Below are 21484 nucleotides of genomic sequence, written 5' to 3'. Positions count from 1 at the left end.
GAAATTAATGACTTTATTACTAGTTAATAATTCAAAATTAACGGTGGACGATTGTTCCACGTGTCCCACTTGCTCGAGGCTATAATATTGATCGCTTTACTTTTGTTACACGTCAGCTTGTTCGCTGTCAAAATAAGAAAAGACAACAAACTGTTTAATTTTTTTTAACCCTTTGTAACTCCTGGTGACATTACTGTTACAAACCGGCAAAGTTTCCATCAACATTCTAAATCATGAATTTATCTGTTGTAAATCAATTTAAAATAGTTGTCATATTTTTTATTTTTGATAACATGAGTTACAAAGGGTTAAGGTAGTAGGAAATTGGAAAAAAATACTCATCGAGAAAAAGTTGACGCTAATAGTTTAGCTCAATGGACCGTAATAATATTCGCAATTGGCAATAATACTCGCGTTAAAATCTTGATGGGATTCATAACATCTTCGAATTCTTCTACATAACTTCTACATAACGTAACTTCTTTATATGTTAAAAATTGAAAACGCTATGAATGTTACAAAATATTTCGCATAAAGAAAGTGCCAATATATCGATTTCTACGCTTCGGGGCGGAGAGCAAAATTAATTATGTTAACGAATAGCCGTAGCCGAACGGCCATTAAGAGAAGTTCGATAACCTGAGCTGTCGAATTTCGCTGGGATGAAAAAAACTCGATGGAATTTTTTTCTAATCTATTCGCAGATCTATCGCCAATAGCGCTTTATCCGCAATCGGACGAACGTGGAAGATATCGATATCTAATAAAGTGATTGTCGGACTTATTCTCAATTACTGATATTTGCTTTAGCCATGATTAGATAAGCGATTCCAAGACTTCCGCTCGGAACTGATCGAGCGTCGCGCATTCGTGTCGCAAATAACGGTTCCGATAACGAATCCACGATGTGGCCGGCCGATCGATCGATCGATCGTGCTCCGATTGAATCACGTGCGGAATCGCGTGCGAAATCCGTGCCGCGCGCGGGAGATTTCCTGGGGGAGTTGCACGGAGATCGAAGACGGTACGGGCCGAATGGAATGGAGGTCGCGATCACAGCCCTCCTGCGAGCGATCGCGCTAGATGTTTTGCCCGCTTGCAAAACGAAAAGCCGAAAACGCGCCAAGCAAGCGAAATACCTCGGGATTACGTTGCGAAAACTGTATACATTATAACGGAGTCGCGCGCGCGGCACAGAAAACGGGCCGCGGAGGCCGGGATCGTGTGCGTGTCTGCCGTATGCGTTACGCAAGGAATCGGTCGCACCTGCGCAAGCCGTGTGCCGTCCAGCCCGTGTCTGACTACCTGAAATCGTCATTTAATCTAATCGCAAGGAAGAAAAAGAAAGGCAGAAGGAGGGGGAGAGAGAGAGATGGGGGCGAGCGCATTCTCGTCTACCTATTAACATCCTATTAACATTGGGGATCTCGCGCAATCGTTTTCAAACCATTTCCAGTTGGGAGCGACAGGAATCTCGCCTATGCCTGCTTCAAGTACATTTCACGGACGTCTTACTATACCTACTTCTTCTTTTTTACGCCACACTTGTCTTTGCTTTAAACGCGTCGAGTGTAATACTTCAGATTTTCCTTTCGTTACGGCGCGCAAAATTGACGCAGCCTCTTCCGATTTCGCTCGATGTATCGCGTAATCACGCATCCACTGGACCACTTTAGTGCCCGAGTATATCTTCGTGAGATCTTTGAGATCGAACCGAAAAATTAGAGGTGCAAGAGGAGCGGGAGAAGAGGCGCGAATAAACTCACGAGTTCATTCATTTTCCTCGCACGAGACCGCGTCAGCGTCGTCCCGCTCTAAAGAGCCAATATACTGTAGGTCAGCATCTTTATTTAAAGAAGCCGCACCTGTCTGCGTCTATTTACGGTCCAAGATACTATCGCGGAGTAACGACAATCCGAATTAATGACTGTTCGATGTTATCTCACAGCCCATAAAAATCTATTTCCCGTAAACCCGTCGGGCGACCTGATGGACCGATACCCGCCAGTCGGCGGAAATTTATTTTTCTCTTCGCGTATTACAGAAGTCCGCGAGAGAGTACAACGGCTGTGTTCTTAGCGGGAACGGTGTGACGTTGCGTCGCGGCACACAGCGCGACGAGGTTGCCACGATTTTATCTACTTGCGCAAATAAACGGCGGGGACGCTATCTGCTATGGTTGCATAATGATTTTTTACGATAATCGCGGGGCGGTATAATGCGTTCGCGTAACGCAGCCGAAGGCGCGTGTCGCGAAGGGTTAAATCGGGACGTGACACAACGACGACGACGACGACGACGACGACGACGACGACGACGACGACGAAGATGACGATGTCGTCGTCGTCGACGACATTAGTAGCCGCGGCTACTGGAACGCGTCCAATCTTACGGACGCCGGTCGTGAAAGTGACTTCAAGCTCGGATCGTCGTCGTTGATACTCGTAGACTCAGCCGCGTTAAACGGCACCGTAGGAAAGTTAACGAACATGGCTCAGGCGTGGAAGCCAGTGACGGATCCAGAGGACCCAGCCCCTATCTTGTTATTCCGCTCCAATTGAGTCGTTCGAATGAGGAAGAAACGATTCTTCATTCTTCTTATTAAACATTTTATTCGACGTCGATCGCGAGCCGAGAGACATTGAACGACGTCAATGAAAAGTATTACGATCGCTAAACTATAAGTTTTGCGGAGAATTCTTTGTATGATATAATGACAATATTTTCTCTTCCTAAACATTTAGAAGTATGGATGTTGTTACGAGATAAGTTAGAGAAACAAAATATTAAAAAAATTTGAAACTATATTTATGATATTAATGATATAATGTTCTAAGTATTGATCAAACATTGCAGTAACAAAATGATTGTAAGTGCCTTTTGCTAGTGTTATTGATATGGGCATTCGTCGGTTCCTCGATAAGAATTTTTTATTTATAAATATATGAGTGCATATATGTATTATAATAAGAGATTCTTATTCATCCAGAAGTTTTCAAGTTTTTCCAGCGATCTTTATATGTATCGGTATAATTCAACAGCTAAATTTAAAAATATATTTAAAATGATAAGTCAGAAATATATTCTGTCCAATTTGTTAAAACAAAAATTATTTTTATCGCGTTCGTAGAATCACTTATATGATCATTAAAAGATAATATTTTTTTCAGCGCATACTTTTGATTTTCAATAAAATTCCTGTCTCACTTAGAACGCTAAATGTGGTCCAAATGTAGTATAAATATCATTGAGCGTACGTCAAGTATCGTCGGCTCAAGTTACCGGACTGCCGCTAAAGAATAACGATCGATTTGATAAATTTCTCTTCCCTGTTATTTACGAAAGAAATGTTATTCTCTTCGCTGTTATTTACGAAAGAATACACACGTACGTTTGACTTTACACGCGCGAATTACAGGGTAGATGCAGACAATAGTACAATAATACAATAGTACAATAGTCAGACAAAAGTAATACCCGTTGTTCTCGCTTTGCTAAAGTTTTCTGAATCCAGCACTGCTTGATGCCGCGGCAAGCCGAAAGTGCAAGTGTAACTATTATATGCGACGCAATCAGCCAGCGGTCTTAAGTAATAGTAGCTCGCGCGCTTGAGTAACGAAACGGAGAAAGATGACAAAGACGCGGCTAGAGAAGGAGAGAGACAGATAGAGAGAAAGAGAGAGTAGGAGAGCGGGAGATTGAGAGAGAGAGAGAGAGAGAGAGAGAGAGAGAGAGAGAGAGAGAGAGAGGGGAGGGAACGGAGAAAGGCCTATCGGACCCAGCATGCCGTCGTCGTTGACACTCCGAGAAATTGCGGTCGCGTGCTGTCACTGTCTAGCACGCCGGAGAAAAGTGCTGGATCGACGAGTGTCGCGGATTACGACTTCGATATAATGAACGCAGCTGGCTCGGTAAAACCGACCGCGTATAAAACTACGAGACTTGATCAGGCAGCGTCTGCCGAGTAAGAGAACTGCATTTTATGCTAAAGAACACAATCGATCTGCTTCACCGTTTCATAGATGTTATAAGTAAAAAGTAGTCTGATCTTTTTTATAAGGAAATACTCGTTGAAAATTAATATCCGTTCTACGACGAAGAGAATATACATTTATTTATTTTATGTTTTATATTTATTACTTTTATATTATGTATATTTTATTATTTATTATACTTTGAAATATATTATTTATTATACTTTGAAATATTGATTATACTTAGAAAAATCATGGATAATTACGTACTTGTGTTACAAAGTCGCTTGTATTCACTCTCACATTCTCTCTTTACAATGAATTAAGAAATACCTACCTAAAAATGGTAGTAATGAAAACATACACGGAGATATTAGGTGAAATATAACGCAATATAATTGCCAGTTATTATAAGTTTTATGTCACTGGTATTATTATTTTCACATATCAATTTAAGCGCCGATAATCGGCGTGCATGAAGCTGAAAGCGAGTTTAATCGCGGAGACCGGACGACATAAAACCGCAATGCAGCGCGTTTTTTCGTTTTAACGCGCAAATTATCGTTCTTACTAGTAATTGCATGTGATTAACACTAAAAAAAGGAGAAAGAACGATTGGTCAATACTTGAACGCTAGCAGATGTCAAATTGTTGTTGCCTGGAAATCCACGGAAAGTGCAAACGCAGGTCGCGAATTTTCGTATTACGCGACACGATTGCGTAACCGCGGTCGGGATGAAGAGATCGCAGCAAGACAGAGAAAAAAAGAGAAGGAAAGGAAAAGAAGCGAGAGAAGAAAGGCCAAATAATAAAAGGCAAGGCGTGATGGTGAGCTGCGCGATAGCGCAGCGTAATCTATTTCCGGAAAAGTAGGCGGAATCGGAGGCGAGATAGAGAGCGATTAACGCAGTCACTGAACGTGGTGACGTGAATTTTATCGCGACGTCACTATCTCGCGGTTATGTCTCCGACAACAATGTATTCCTCGTTTAGACAGGGTGTAAACATCGTGTACTTTCTCTCGGCTGCAGACGCTGCAGGCTGGAATAAGATAGGAACGCCGCGTTGAAAAACGTCGATGTCGCGGGCGCCAGTCGTCGGGAAACGAACGATTGAAGATTGAGAAATTTTATCGACGAACTCCGAATTTCGGCGCGGTACACGAGTAACGAACGTTCAATCGTCGCGCAGGAAAAAAATTTTCAATGGAAATTAATTTATCGTTAAAATATTTACACGGAAAAAAAAGATTAGCTACTATAGCTAAAATAAGTCGTAATATATGGATAACTAACATTTTTTGCAGCGAGAACAAAAGGTTTTGCTACTATTGCTAAACTTTAGCTCTCGCTGCAAAAAATATAGCTCTTGCTGCAAAAAAATTAGTTATCCATATTTTACGACTAAATTTAGTTAAATTTTTTTCCGTGTAGTTGATGCGACGAAGGTTTTTTTCTACAAGTTACATTACATAAATTTAAATATAAATCTGAAGCTCTTTAAGAAGATAATTTAAAAGAAATAAAAAAAAGTTGAAACCTGACAATTCAACCTTCTTGCTGAAATTTTTTTTTCTACCTTATTTGGGTTTGCTTTTTGCACAAATTTTTTTTACTTAAACGAATATAAAAAACGGGATAATTAAGAACCAGGCGCGGTAAATAATGCGCAAAAGTTTTATTTTTATTTTTATTTTACATATCTTCCAACCTTGACTGCGCGCCGACTAAATTTGAAGTGTTTTTGAGACTTGAAACAGCTCCGGTTGGAGTAGTAAACAACCCCCCCCCCCCTACACCTAATTAATCGATTCGATTTAATGATGCTATATGCATCTAAATAACTGTGAAGAAATCATTGCAAAAAATATTACCTCAACCAGGGTTCGAACCTGGAACTTCCTTCATTTCGTGAAGGTGTCGTACCAATTCGACGATTTACCGCGCCTGGTTCTTAGTTAGCCCGTTTTCTATATTCGTGCGGATTTCCATTGAAACCTTTGAATTTTAATACTTAAAGAAAAAATTGTAAGCGCAAGATAAGATCCAAAATCAACTGGCCAAGCAACAGTTACGAGATCAAAGAGAGATAATAATAATAATTTAGATTCAATTTTGTTGTAGATAATCTTGATTGGAGGTTTTATCGGCATTAAAATACAGATAATCAGGCGCAGGGAATTATGGCATGTGCATTGTCATCTTCCGTATAATTTTTTTCACACGATCAACATCAGAGATAAGAAAAAGAAAAAGATAAATTCTTGCCGTGTGCATGTGATCTCTCTTGTTATTACGAGAAATCGTCAGGATGGCACGTATCCGCGGATGACTGGCATTTCGGCGAGGCGTTGCTTCCTTTCTCGCTGATCAACGTGTCTCGCCGTCGAAATTATCGCGGCACGTAACAAAAGTACAAACACGTACGTAAAATCGTCAAAGGAGCGCGTGTCGAGACCGCCGTCGCCTCAATTAACCGTCATATGATTATTGAAATTGCCCACTTGATCACGCCCAGGAGAAACCAAAACTTTGACCCACGCCGAAAGGGTCGCTTCGTGAAAGTTGTTCAAAGAAACTGCGAGATTGTTTGTATAAACTGATTAATAAAGAAATAATAATCAGAAGGCGTCTGACGATAACAAAACGGAGATATCATCGTCACGATCGCGATGATAAGTCACTTACTCTTTCGAGTATCGCGCGAGATTATACAAATATTAAAATAATTAATTGATGATCACGCGCGATAAGCGAGATAATCGATTCGGTAGATTAAGCGAGATTTGACGTGATTTTGGAGTGACTTCTTAATCGCAACTTTAACTGCTGCGGCCAAAGACAACGCATTCTCAAAGATTCAAGGTTGGATTTTCCTTCTTTCCAACATAATGTACACTCGGGGTCACGCATACCTTCAATCGGCTCGTTAATTGCACAAACCTTGGGCAGCGACTTGCTTAGCGCCGAAGATTCACTTGGATGGCACTGCAATGCCGCGCCGCTTTCCGTCTACGGTTTTTACGCGTAATTCGCCGTGTTTATGTAAGAGTATCGTGGTAAGGTACAGGGTGTCCCGTACCTAGAGGCACAGCATCGGGAAAACAATAATTATACTTGAGAAAATGAGTAAAATGTACAAATGTTTCTCATATAAGATTTATTTTTTTCAGACAGAAAAAAAGAAAGGAAAGATCAATCTTGAGGAGATAAAAAACTAGATAATTTTAATAACATTTCCTTGGATAATTTTCAACAATCTCTGCACATAATCTCTGCACATTAGGTATTTATACGATATAAGCCTCGATGTAAATATTATACATAATATATTTCAGCAATAGCTAAAGTAAAGAAAAATAGAATAAATCTCTTAAAAAATGAGTGCAATTAAAAACAGAGTCACAGTTATGTACTGACAATTATATGTATAAAATATTAAGCTTATTTTACATAAGATAGTCATGGTGTACAAAATATGTCGTTAAAAATGTACAATCGAAATTTTATGGCTGTAAAGTTTTTTTTAGACATGTATTAAATTTATGATATTTTAAGCAGCTATTTAATGTAATCAACAGAATAACAGGTGACATATAAGATTAATGCACGGCCTCGAACGACCTTATTATGCATAGAATTTTTTACAATTCATATAACGGATAATTCATGCGAGCTAGTTAATCACTTGTATCTAGTGTTGTTTTTACGAATTTATTAGTCTAGACATCGCGCAAATTAACAAATAGAGTTCGAATAAAGTAAAATATATTAGAATAAATCACAGAATAGAGAAAGCGTTTGTTAATGTCTTAATGCAAGCATTCTGAGGATTCGAGATTAAAGAAAGACAGAAGATTGTTACAGTTACGAGTTCAAACGCTTATATTAAAATCCTGTCTGACAATAATAAATTATACATAGATGTGTCACGTGCGGAGATAACAGTCAGATGAAGCACATATTGCTCGTCTAATATTTTAATGTCGAGAAGCAACGTCTTGAGAAGGAGTACTCGAGGAGTCTCGAGAGTATTAAAACAATCGGATTTACGGACCAGCCGCGGCCTAGATGGCGTCAAAAATAGATTCGGACGAAGACACAGACGGTCATTGATATAGAATTGTAGACTCTCACCCGCGGGAACCACGGTTCCGAACGTAAACGTTGTACCCTTTTGATTTATGCACTTGACAAACATTTGTCTTTTCTGCTCATATTTGTGCGAGCAAATACTCCGGGCTACGCGCGTTCGCGGTACGAGACGAGGTTTTAATTATTTTCCGCCACCTTTTTTCCTTCACACCCCGCGGACTCGAGCAAGTACGACGCGAAATTAACGCTCGCGTAATTAACGCCTTCCACGAAATCCACAGTGAGATGTTGCTCCTACTTTACTAAAGGAGGTCTCTTTAACTACGCGCGCGTCACTTTAATATCGTTCTATCTGAAATTAGCCGGCTGCAACGGTTGTCCTCGATAGTGCATCACAAGCATGCACAACACATTAACGCAACATGTGAGCTGCAGCGATAACACGTGCACGTATGGGATCGGAGCAAGGCCGAGACGATATCGGCAACGGTGATTTCGTGAGAAATCGCGATTTACGCATAAACTGACGATTTTGCGGACTGACCAGGTAGACGATAACGTCGTTAATCCCACTGTGGAATTTGGCGATAGCCAGAGAAGATCGTGAATGACGTGAGAAGTCTGCGAATAACCTGCGGCTGCATTTCGTTGAGATAACTTGCCATTATGACCATAAAGTTCGTGATGGCGATGGAATGATGGTTCTAATAACCCGTGGGAGATGCGGCCTTTGCCATTTCTTATAAGGTTGCACAACGAGGCTGCAGCAACGCATCTCTGATCCCTGAGGAAACACATTACGAGACATCATCGCTGAATTGATGATAATGATCGATGTAAAAAGTCGTCGTTGGCTTCAAAGTAAGCTCCGAATTGTCACACCTCGAGACACCGATTAATGATTATGTAAATGGCTCCTCTGCATCTCATTTTACATTTCAAATCTGATATGGCTCGAACGTTTCGGGATTAGCGAATTTTTTATATGTTAATACTTGATTGACGGCAAATCCTATGAAAGCGAACCGAGAGCATCACCATGAATTAGAAACTAATTCCAATTTTTTCTCTAATTAATCTCCGATACGCGCGCGCCAGTCTAATTATAAATTATAAATTATAAATATACATATATTTGAGATACCATTACGTCTCCTGCTGTCCCACATGGAGTAAGTTTTAAATTTTAATTCGCAGCATTTGATTTGCATTCAAATACCTCTCGAGCGGAATACGACCTCGCGGGAATTCGAGTATAATTGCTCCCGCGGATTGACCCTTCAAGAACGCTCCAATTTTCTGTAATAACATCTCTCTGTGAAAATTACCAAGATACTTAAGAGCAGAGAGGCGAAGCTTTTTAAAATGCAATTAGCGTAGATGACCGAAATGTGCAAGTTATCTCTAGGCATTTTGGTATTAATACAAACGTCAATTAATAAAATTTTCCATGTGTGCCGTCGTACAAAGACGCAAGATACGTAACGTATGAAATAAATCATGCGGATTGCTATATCCGAACTCGTGTTTACATAGCCTATCGTAACGTCGACGTTGTTACGAACCTGTAGAGAATCACCGTAACTTGATAATGGTTATAGCTGAATAATTCCGACGATGCGGAATAGATTAACCGGCATTTTAATTTCCCGTTATATAATTCATTCGTTAAGTTCTCTTGTACTCTCGCTGCTCGCCGAAACGATCGTCACGATATCATGGAGAGATCAGTGTAGAACTGTAGAGTATTGTAGAGAAATGATCAACGCACAGCTTTATTTACAATTCAAAGCGGATGATGTTATATCGGTTACGTTATACATAGCGGCCGCGAATCTGTCTGAACTCAAAAGAGAAAGAGAAATTCTCGTTATTTCATATCTTCTATAAATAAAAGTCAGCTTCAAATTAAAAATAAATTTCTCTTCCTTCCCTCCCCCTCGTCAGAGAGAGAATCCTCATAGATTTCAGAACATTTCTACGGATGTTGCATCGGGGATTATCTCATCTGACGGATATAATGAGCGGATCACGAACCCGTAATGTCGATTATGTAACTGATGCGAGAAAGCAGATACTGAGTCTTGCACAAGTCGACCTTCGAAATTTTTATTTCCGCGTGCCTTCATGCCGCAATCTTTCGTACTCAGCGAGAAAGGCAAATCAGGCTAGGTCCAGGTTCGGGAAGAGTAATTGATTCTTTTTCGCCTGTGAATCGGCGACCGATGCCGCCGGCAACGATCGAGCAGCAGCCGCGACGGAGTTGCAGCGAGCAGGGAAAGTGCATAGCTGCATGAAGTTGTAACTTGCCGAGAGTCGCTGTAACGCATTAATGGCTGCGCGTGGAAAGAAAGAGATAGAGACAGAGATAGAGATACAGATAGAGATAGATAGAGAAAGAGAAGAGGTGGAGAGAGGGCAGGGAGAGAATCCCCTTATATAAGTGCCATATTAAAGTCCTTCCTCAACATCGTTGATGGGCTGCCGCGAACGAAAACGATCGAAGCCTGTTATCAGCATTCTTTTGAGACCCCATCGAACAATCCTACGTTCTATTATGTTCCGATGCACGAGACACCGTCGTTTTCGCGTCAGAGAAATCGCGGAGTAATTCCGACGAATCGTGAAATTGCGAGAACGATTCAACGACTCGATCGTCCTTATCGAAATTTCCTACCGCAATAGCGCCGATACCTATCGAAATTCTCTTAACTCGAGATCGGTGCCTTGGGCAGTGGTCGTCAGATCGAAATATAAACATAACAGTTCGAAGACACGAGTAACCCCGTGGGTAATGAGAGCGCGGCCAGGTAACAGAATACGACCGTTGATCCGCGAAGGCGCAACACGAGAGAACGGACGTTCCGGCCTTGACAGATGGATAATATATGTACACCGCGTACTGAGCTGCGCGACTTTCCATTTATTAATGAAACCGACATTAATGACCGGTCCGGCGAGTCGGCGCGGCATGCATGAGATCGCGGATTCCTCCGCTATAGGCAGGAAAAATGTGGATAGGGTACATCCGCGCGCGAAATCGCGCGGTAGGCAAGCTGAAAAATTCGGGAGAAAGCAGGACTCGTTTCGATCTCTGTCAGAAAATTTGCCGAGACCGTGTCGCAACGCGGTACGTTTCACGTAATAGGCATATAAGTTGGCGTGTCAACCGCCACGAGCCACGCCGGCGCAGCGCGGCGCCGGCGGCCGGATAGACCCACGCGCGGCGATTCAGCCCCGCGATCGACGATCGACGTGAATGGATCGTGAGCGAACGGAGATCGCGCTTGTCGGTCGTCATCGACGCTGGTAAGTGGATCGATCGACCGCTTGCCATCGTTCGGGGAATCGCCTCGGCTCAGACCGCGGCACGCGATCGCGTTCTCCGGCGCGCGCGCGCGACACGCTTGTTCAAAACTATAAAAAGTGCGTGGCGCACGGGTTTTTTGCATTTCTGGCGTGTGGATTATACAACAGCTTTTACCGATTGCGTTACTGTATACAGTAACCGGAATACCGGTCGCCTAGGCGAGCGATTAGGTTTACGCACGATTCCACAAGAATGTATACTGCTTCTACCGCGCGACGGTAAAATAATATTGACGTCCGGTCCGATTTGTACCTTGCCTGAAAGTTGTCCGTAATTAATCTGGAACACCAGCCCCTTATGTAACTTCGTAATGCTCTATTAATTTGATAAGCATATAATTAAAAAGAAAACTGGAACATTTCTTCATAGGTCAAAATTTCAACTCATACACGGGAAAAAAGGAGTCGTCAAATATGGACAATTAACATTTTCTTGCAGCAAGAGTTATATTTTTAGCAAAAAGTTTTGCTACTATTGCTAAATATATAGCTCTCGCAGCAAAAAAATGTTAGTTGTCCATATTTTACGACCAGATTTACTACGGTAGCTAATTTTTTTCCGTGTACGTACGTGATAAAAAAATCCTAAAAGCGTAATCTCATTACGAGCAGCGAAATATATCAAGTATAAATTGGAAGAATTATTAGACAAGGGGTGAAACTGAAATTGAAAATTAAACTTAAAGACCCGAGAGAGTTAGATGATAATAGTTCATCATCAATAGTACAACGTCAATTATTACTGATTTTATCAATATTTACCAATGATACTTTGTGCTCCTTTTTATCGCCTTCGGAATAGAACTTTAATCATGTGTAATAACAAGTCAAGTTTCTCGTGATATCAATTTGCTGCAGTTCCCACACACTTTGAGAATTAGATCGATTATGTAATAGGTGTTATGCATAAAGATTTGTTTATATTTGATACATTACATCATCAGCTAAATTCCGATCTTCAAAGTGAACGGGTTCTTCGACGAAAACCCATTAAAAACCAAAACAGGTAAATCCATTAAGATCAATTGAAATATTTATGTGAATACTTAAACAAATATATATAATTAATATATTAGTATACTATTATGAATAGTACTTATTAATATATATTATAGGTGCGTTAAATATCATGTAACCACACGTTATACCAAAAAACATGACGCGAATCGTAAAAGTTCATCGATTATAACACTGATTAGCCGATATACCAATTTCCTTGAAATATGAGAGCAAATACTAATTACTTAGGTAGAGAGATTATACAATTGTCGGCAGCGCTGATCATAAACAAAAGACCTTGAAAAAGCATGCAAAAACTAGCCGGAGCTAAAGGATAATTGTACGTATTTTTCCTTTACCCGCAAGATATACCCACTGAAATCTTCTATTAAGCAATTGTTTTTTCTTGTTTCCTCGCGAATTGTGCCATCAGTTTATTTACGTGTCTGCAAAGTATTCCACACGCCAACGATCTCGTAGCATGTGCTTCCACGCGTGTAAATTAAATTAAATATGTCGAAAGAAACTAAGTACTTCGTTAAAATCGACAATCGTTAAATTTAATAAAATTATGTTAATAAAATTAATAGTATTCCAAGGAACAATATTAAGCGGTAATTAATGATATTACATAAGCGATTCATATCATTAGAATTTATTATATGAATACTCATATGTTTATCATATAATGCGCATGTGTTGGGTAAATTATTATTGAAACAAGTCTTCGTGTAAAACCACATTTTTTTTTTAAGATTTAATAGGTTTCATGCAGCAAAAACCTACTAGATTAAAACGAGAAAAAACAACAGGAAAACCCGAATTAATTGACGTGTTCCGTCACGCACGTGTTAGTTTTTTTTGACGTAAATTATAAGCAATAATGTATTTTTATGATAAATCCTTGATGCAAGGAAAAAATTCGGATATATCTATCAATCTTTTTCTTTTAAGTTTCATTAGTCTTACAAAAATTGGTGTTGAGAAATGAATGAATCTCGCAATTATCGTCAGAAAGGAAGAAACGCAGGAAAATTTTTTCATCACGTACGGTACGTCGCGAGGAATAACGTCGGAATCTCGGTCTCGTAGCATCCCACTCGCATGTTACGTGTCGCGTATCGTGCGATAATTAAACCACATCATTGTACGTTGCGTCGCGTTATATAATATAAAGTCACGCGCGATATACATACGGCCGCGGCGGTGTCAGAGTTTTGTTGTGGAAGCTCCATTCTCTCACTTCGGAACAGCGTCATTTAGAGCCGAAAACATAGTTTTTCAACGGGAAGCATAGTCTGTGATTAGTGTACACGAGTAACATGGTTCGACCACACGTTACGTCTTTGCTAACACGTAGAGTGTGCGTCTTTCACATCGAGAATGTGAGAAAGATAAAAAAGAAAGGGAAAAATAGAGGAAGAGAGAGCGAAAAGAAACTAGGGCTTCGTAGCTCTTCAAGCGCTAGAACTGTTTTCTGTCAACATTGAAAAAAGGCACATTACAATTTATATATCTATAATCTATAATTTTACTAAAATATATCTAGGAAATATCAATAATTTTTCAAAATTTACCAATCTGCATGGTAATTTTTATCACGTTGTTTGTAAAATGTCTTTTGTATATTTTAAAAATTCCTTGGTTGCCAAGTTGTCCCAAGTTTGTAGTGAATTTAAGGGTAAAATATAACAAAAAATTCTCTCCGTGTAGCGATAAGCAGAGTCGTCGTTACAAAGAAAATTTGCAAAGATAAAGGAGAAGATATATGTGTGCGAATAATGAGGGAATACAAATTTTGAGAGCGTTCGAAAATTCAAATTTGTTTCGCGCTGAGATGCGTCAAAACCGCGAAGCAGCGTCATAGACTTTCCGGTTTTCCGATTACGGGCAGATCGCGGGGCGGCGATCGTAATAAGTAATCGCGCGGAATCCCCGGCTGACGCAGTCAGCGGCGTCGAACTGTCGACTTGTTGTGTTGCGAGCGATCGTCCGCCTTGCTAATCGCGCAGCGAAATGAACGCAGAAGAGCTCGACGACGCGGTTCGCATTATGAAGCGTTGACTCAAGGCTTCCTTCGGTACGTAAGGATGGCCTAACGACTATAAATACGTTCATTAAATGATCCCACGAGTCTGTCGCGAACGGGTGGAACGTGAATCGAAACCCAAATCGCGCGCCCGTGATGATGATTCATAAGAGAAGAGACGCGGCAAGGAAGGAAGGAAGGAAGGAAGATATATTTCGTATGCACTCTCGGACCGATGCCGAGCGGTCGATCGATGGCTGATCGGAAATAATTAAAACGTTCAGTCACGCGTTGGACAGCCATTCCTCGAAACTACGTCCATAATATTTCAATTCGATTTACGATCTTGCGAACGTTGTAATCCGATTCTGTAAAATTTCTTTTATTGACCGCCAATAACAAGGATATAGATCGGTGGAATTTTGATAGATTCGTATCTCGAATTATGTCATGGACAATAGTATTTTCTTGGTATTATCAAAAATTGAACACACCGATATTGCACTGATCCTTGACGCTCGGTTTCAAGCGAGTTTCATCAACAACGGCGATAATTTATTCATAGAAAAGCCCATGCAATTCCCTTTTCTTTATGTTACTGACTGGAAAAAGAATGAAAATACGTTTTTATTTGATGGATTACAGATTACTCGACAAATAAGAATTTATTATATCGATATACGTGCTATAAAAATCGCACGTATGATATAAAAATTATATGCGACCAGTTTTGTGAATTGTTATGTCATTGCACATTATATTATTGTAATATAGCCTTCAAAGATCAATTATTTAACACTAATATTTCTTTATGTATTAATGTAATAATATATCTAATAATATAATGTTATTAATTATATATTATTATTTTCTTAAAACCAAATTATATTAATCGTTAATATTATCACTCGCTATTGATGAAACTGGATCAACGCCGAGGGATCAACATTAACCGATATTGAAAGAGAAAAAATTTCACTATACTTACTAATTATCGAAAAATCGCGCGCTGATTGCGCCCCAATTGATCAACGTTCGTCCAAAAATCGTAACACACACTACAATCGTGACACTCCAACGAAAGCGAAAGCGGTCTTCTTCTCTTCTCTCTTTCTTTCTCTCCCTCTATCTCCAATCGATCGTCGTTCTTGACCGTTTTTCTCAAACCTGCGTTTTATCGGAAGAACGAAGAGATCGGACGACGGTGATGATATCGGAGATGATTCTGCGCGAAAAATCGCAAATCTGCGTTATTTCGGCTTTCTCCGATCGCGGTCGCGGACGCGAGATTTGCGCTTTCGACGACCCGAACGTTGTTGAGGTTTCGGGAGATAACGATTTAAAAAAAAAAAGAAGGAATTAGAAAAAAAGAAAGGGAGGAAAAGAAAGGAAAAGAGAGGAGCGTTATCGACCGTGTCGATATCGAAGCGACGAACACACCGTCGTCGTGCCAACTCGCGGACTGGCGGACGTAACACCGGTGCATTGCTTTTAACCGATTCGCCATATTGGTCCCTTCTACCACCTCTCTCTCTCTCTCTCTCTCTCTCTCTCTCTCTCTCTCTCTCTCTTGCTCTATCTCACTCCTTCTCTCTCTCTCTCTCTTTCCCGCTCGCGTCCTCCGGATCTCGTCGTCGTATAGACCGTGCGCGACGCGACGTCGAGATTGTGGTTCACCTGCACATGGCTCTTGACGTCGTCGCGTCGCGGTGTTTGCCGCGCGTGATGTCAGCGCGACGAACCCGATGCCGGTGATGCCTAAAAAGCGGAGCCGAATTGGGCGAGGAGCACGAACGAACGCGACCGCTGCGACATGTCGCGAGTACCAGCGAGCCCAAATTTGCATCGACGAATTGTCCCTTTGTCAGTACAGTAAATAAAAAAAGCGTTCGTTTTCTACGCTCATCCGTATTCGTTCGTGTTTGTTCGCCCACGTTAGTTCGGTCCGGATGCACCTTAATGCGACCCCGCGGATGTCTCGAAAGATTATGTCATATTTTACGTCAGACGCGTTTCGCGACGTGCAAACAATCAGTCCTTCAATCTGCACTTTTGACGCAGCTTCTCGTATTCTTTCGCCCCGTCACGTCGAGTATTCGAGTAAATACGATTGCAAATAGGATAATCTTATTTATCGAGTGAATTCTAAAAGAGGAAAATATGCCGTCACGATACATACGACGGTTCGCGGAATACAAAAAATTATGCGAATTTTATACCGAATTGCTCGCCGATCAGCCGCTAGCTAGTTCACGAACGCACAAAGACATCATGTATATTAAAAAGCGAATAATTATCAAAAGTACAGAAAAACAAGCCGCTGCTGGCCGTCGTTTGCACATTATCAAGCCAAATCAATCGAATGTGTATTAATTTTTAGCGAAGTTACGAAATGACCCTGAAAATATTTTTTTCTCGCAGACGTGACCTTATGCCTTTGTCTCAATCTTCATACATCGCTATTTCCTAACGAAAGATAAAAATACGGAAGTGACAGAGAAACATTTGTCAGAGAAATCTTTTTATAAAAATTTCGTGAGCTACTCCTTATATCTGTCCCGAGATATGGACGAGATAATTGTTATTAATGATGTAACTTTCATCGCGTTAACGTACACGACGGCCTTCCGACAGTCTTTTTTTTCACCCGAGACAATAATGCCCTTCATCCCTAATATACACCTGACACGCTTCTTTTTGTTTTCTCGACTGAAAGATGCAATTACGGAAGAATTGAACGAAGAACGAAGTTTCAATCGACTTCACGTATAAACGCAATTTATCTCAATTAAATAAAAAATTTCAATTAAATTTCGAAGGATTCCAACAGAATGGACACATGTATAAACGCAGGAAGGTCTTAACTCGAAAAAAATATGATATTCATCCAATTATGAGACAATTAAGCCATAGTCGAATTTAAAGAAATTTCGTCAAAGAACTTAATTGCCAGACCAAAAATCGTATTTTTATTTAATTGTGCTCAATTCCAACGAATGACATGTTGTTCTATTGTATGAACGACGATGTTATGTATCATAATTAAAATATGGATATAGAAAGATTGAGATATGTCAAACACATTAATAATAATTTGGCAATCCGAAACTGTTCAAAAAAATTTTAAAGATTATAGATTGAATTAATAATCCTTATCATCTCTCTAAAAAATCAGTCTTGAATACCTACACATCTCACACTGTACAATACATACAATACACACAAGACCATAAAGCATAAGTAGTTTATTTCTAACGTCGCTCGGCGCGGAGATGCTATTTTGAGTTTGGTCTCTCCAGGAAAGAGCCGGATATCCCGCCGAAAGCCAGACAAGTTCAACGACACGGAATAAGGAATTCCGATAATTATATCGGTTTGATAAGACATGACTTCCTACCCTTTGATTTACTGCCCTGCTGCAAGGACGAGACGGTCCTTGGAAATTTCGTGATTGTCACCTTTCAATTTCGAAACAGAGGTGATCGATCGCCTTGAATTGAATTAAACGAGCTACGTATCTCGAACGCCTCTACATTTCCTTCTGCTCGTAAGTAGTCGACTACAGATACCTTTGCCGAGTCCAAAGATCGCGATCTCGCAATCGCGAGTCTAGAAGAGGTCTCCGGAAATATATGGGAGTCACTTTCAGTTTCAACGAATCATTCAAGGGCACCAAAAGAAAAAAAAGCAAGTGAATTAATCGAGAGATTAGCATGTGAAGGAAATGCGTTTTAACTGTTATTGTACGCGCATAGCATTAATCATGACAGAAAAAAAGCAATCGTGCTAGGCCTGTGGAGGAGAAAGATATATAATTTCTTTTCCAAGGCCAGCACGATTGCTTTTTCTCTCCTTTTTCCCGATTTTGAGAATCACCTCATGCTTGTTAATTCTTCAAGAATGTATGTTTTGACAAACAAGTTTTGACAAAAATCCCCTAAATTCGAGACAGCAGGTATCGTCACGCGTCCCGCGCCCATACGTTCTTTCGACGCAGCGGCATTACACCGGCAGTATTTAGCGCAACACTTCGCTTTCTTAACTTTAATTTTGTAAGCGGCTTTTGCGATCTGAGAAAAATAATAGCGTCGGAGTAACGACGGCCAGGCGACCGTGCAATTATATTCAGGAAGCGATCAATATTGCATGATGTTTTTACGTAACGCATAAACAATAGATGCGCTAATCGATTTGACGTCTACTGCTAGGCCATCATTAAATAGAACGTTACCGTACGGGATTGCTGTGGCGCGGCTGATCTTGCAAAATTATTTGCGTGCAGATAAAGGGAACATCCGCGAAGAAACACGCATACATTTGAGAACTCTACATTATTGGTTAATGCTTCGCGTGTATATATAGGTAATAAATTCTTTTATGAATAATATTTTATATTACAATCATTTTTCTATTGCGTTGCAATCATCTATATAAAAACCATAAATTGGCGTTGTAAACAACTTTTTGCAATTGTGAAAAAAAGATAGTGTGTCTATCGAATTATGAATTGTATACGCAATATGAGAAGTAATCATTTAAGCATGAGTGACATAGCTAATGGACCATCATACGGATCTATCGTTTTCATATTACAATGATATACGATTATTGTTCTCATAATTTGAGTTACTAATTGTTTTAGGAAGACCGCATGTAGTTTTTCCTCCGTTACTTAATAATTAACATTGTTTTGACTCACGACGGTTCGTGATACACGAAGGTCTAATTAATAATTAAGTTGTAATAAAATAATAACAGAATAAGAGATAGAGAATGCTATTAAAAAATATAAGAAACCGATCGAAACAGAAATCATTTCATTATCATTTTATCCTTTTGGATGTATGGCGGTATTTTGTGGAAAAATAGTAGATATCAATCTTGTAAAACGGTGGTAGCATATATAGAAATATGTTATACTTAATCGAATATATATCTCAAATAAAATTAATTTCTCTCTCGAATGATCTGAATACGGGCGGCATTATCCATGATTGCGTGATAAGAGACTCGTGAATTGCAGAAACTTTCGATGATTTGACGAAATAATTTGCAACAACGCATTATCATTGCACGATATACAATCGTGTTTTCAACTTCATCGCGCTTTACATAAATTAAATAGGTTAAAAGGAAATCCTATTAAACAGGTCAATCTGACAATTTGAATTCACGTCATACCGAACCAAATATACATAACCAATGCGAACTCGCGATATAAATAAATCTTAAAATACAAAGTTCTTCGATTTGCATTATTCAAAATCAAGATCAACTTCACTTGACTTTGCAATCATGAACTTTATTCGCGTATTATGCATTGTATGTAAAATTAACGAAACGTAAATTATTCATGTATACGAAAGGTATAACTCTTCTAAATTTTAAATTATTGTGAGAAAGCTATTTTGCTAATATATTTCTTAATGGAATAAACGACTAAATTTCTTATATGTGTTCATAATATATTAATCTATAAATCTAATAATGATTAATATATCTAATAATGATTAATATACAGTACCCTCCATAAGTTTGGAAACACTCTATAACAGATGCCGTACGTGCGACTATTTACAGATAAATAATCACACGGCAGCGATCTGTGCAGATTTTTGGTATGAATATATCGTAAGACGTTCAAATGATGATATATATTTCCACCTGGGACACTTGCAACACTTGTACATGCCGAAAATATGTCGGATGATCATTTCGCGACACCGAAGTGCTCGGAGTTGAATTTGTTGAACAGCGAATCACAAGTCACAGGTGCACCTTTGGGAAGTTCTCCAGCAAGAATGGAAACGTATCTCGACTGAACTCCGAAAGTTGATCCACCGTATGCCGAGAATATGCAAGGCAGTCATTAAGGCAAAAGGTGTGGTTACTTTGAGGAATGTAAAATTTAATGGAAATTCTTTATTTTAAAAGCCTGTCGGATAACGTATGTATGTATGTATACCTTCATTTTAGTTTTCTTTAGTTAAATAAACACTTACAAAGCAAAATATATTGATTTTATTATGTACTATTTCCTGTATATTGCATTTTATAGAGTGTTTCCAAACTTATGGAGGGTACTGTATCTAATAATGATTAATATATCTAATAATGATTAATATATCTAATAATGATTAATAATCTAATAATGATTAATATATATAAATACAATTCCTTGTTAAGTAAACCAATTAATTAATTAATTATTATTTTCATCATCTTTCTTGTTTTACTTACTAAAAAATATATTTCTTTAATATTTATGTAAATGGTGACTTTCCAAGATACAACGAGATATAATAATAGATATCAATATCGCGTAATATATACGTCATTCATTTTTTGTGATAATTAGTCAAGAAAACAGTTTTATATTAATTTAGAAAACGCGTAAAATATACTGTATACAACGCATTAAAAAATTATTAAAATTAATCAAAATATTAAAAAATTAATAAGCATAAAAAATGTTACTGTTTGCACAAATAAGTTGCTATCGAGAATTACTAATTAAACGAGAATTAGATAAATATTGACAACAAACATCTTCACATATCCTTAAAATTGCTTATTATGCTTATTACTTCTGCAATTATACTTATGCAGTCATAATTGAAGTCATTTGGTCAAACAATAATAGATAAGACTGACGTATTGTTGACCATTTTTAAATAATTCGGATGTTTTTGGTCATTTCTTTAAGCTTTCAGATTGTCTGGATTGATTTAATCTAAAAAAATAATGTCTTTTCTTAATATATTCGTATAAATATTATATTTATTAAATCCGTATGAATACGTAAAATGTCGCGAATATGAGCAAAAAAGAATGTTCCAAAGTACACAGCACGTGTGTGTACTTTTGTGTTTCAAAGTACAAGAGAGTGCCAGAAAAATATAGCTTTACGTTTTATCTCTACAACTAAAGATGACAAGACCATTTTACTCTCTCGTTAAAGATCAAGCACATTATACCTAAAATAATATTTGACCACACAATTAGATATAAAATATTTG

The 21484-nt window shown here is 38.9% G+C and overlaps 1 protein-coding gene across 5 annotated transcripts in view; it reads right to left on the bottom strand.

The window, feature by feature from the left end:
- Positions 1-21484, bottom strand: part of LOC139768647 (very long chain fatty acid elongase AAEL008004) — a 39520-nt gene that overhangs the window by 11762 nt on the left and 6274 nt on the right. The window contains exon 1 of one of the 5 annotated variants that reach the window (XM_071699055.1): positions 15454-15951. The exons of 2 other annotated variants lie outside the window; for them this stretch is intronic. The gene's annotated coding sequence lies outside the window, so the exon portion shown is untranslated. Of the gene's footprint in view, positions 1-15453; positions 15952-21484 lie in introns of those variants that run through there. 2 more of the 5 variants (XM_071699057.1, XM_071699052.1) reach the window with 2 other exon arrangements.

This window comes from Temnothorax nylanderi, unplaced genomic scaffold (genome assembly GCF_030848795.1).
Source record: "Temnothorax nylanderi isolate EJ_2023f unplaced genomic scaffold, tnyl_v1.0 TNYL_tig0017_pilon, whole genome shotgun sequence".
Taxonomy (NCBI): Eukaryota; Metazoa; Arthropoda; class Insecta; order Hymenoptera; family Formicidae; genus Temnothorax; species Temnothorax nylanderi.
Note: the sequence above shows the minus strand (reverse complement) of the source record. Positions and strands in the feature narration are given on the sequence as shown.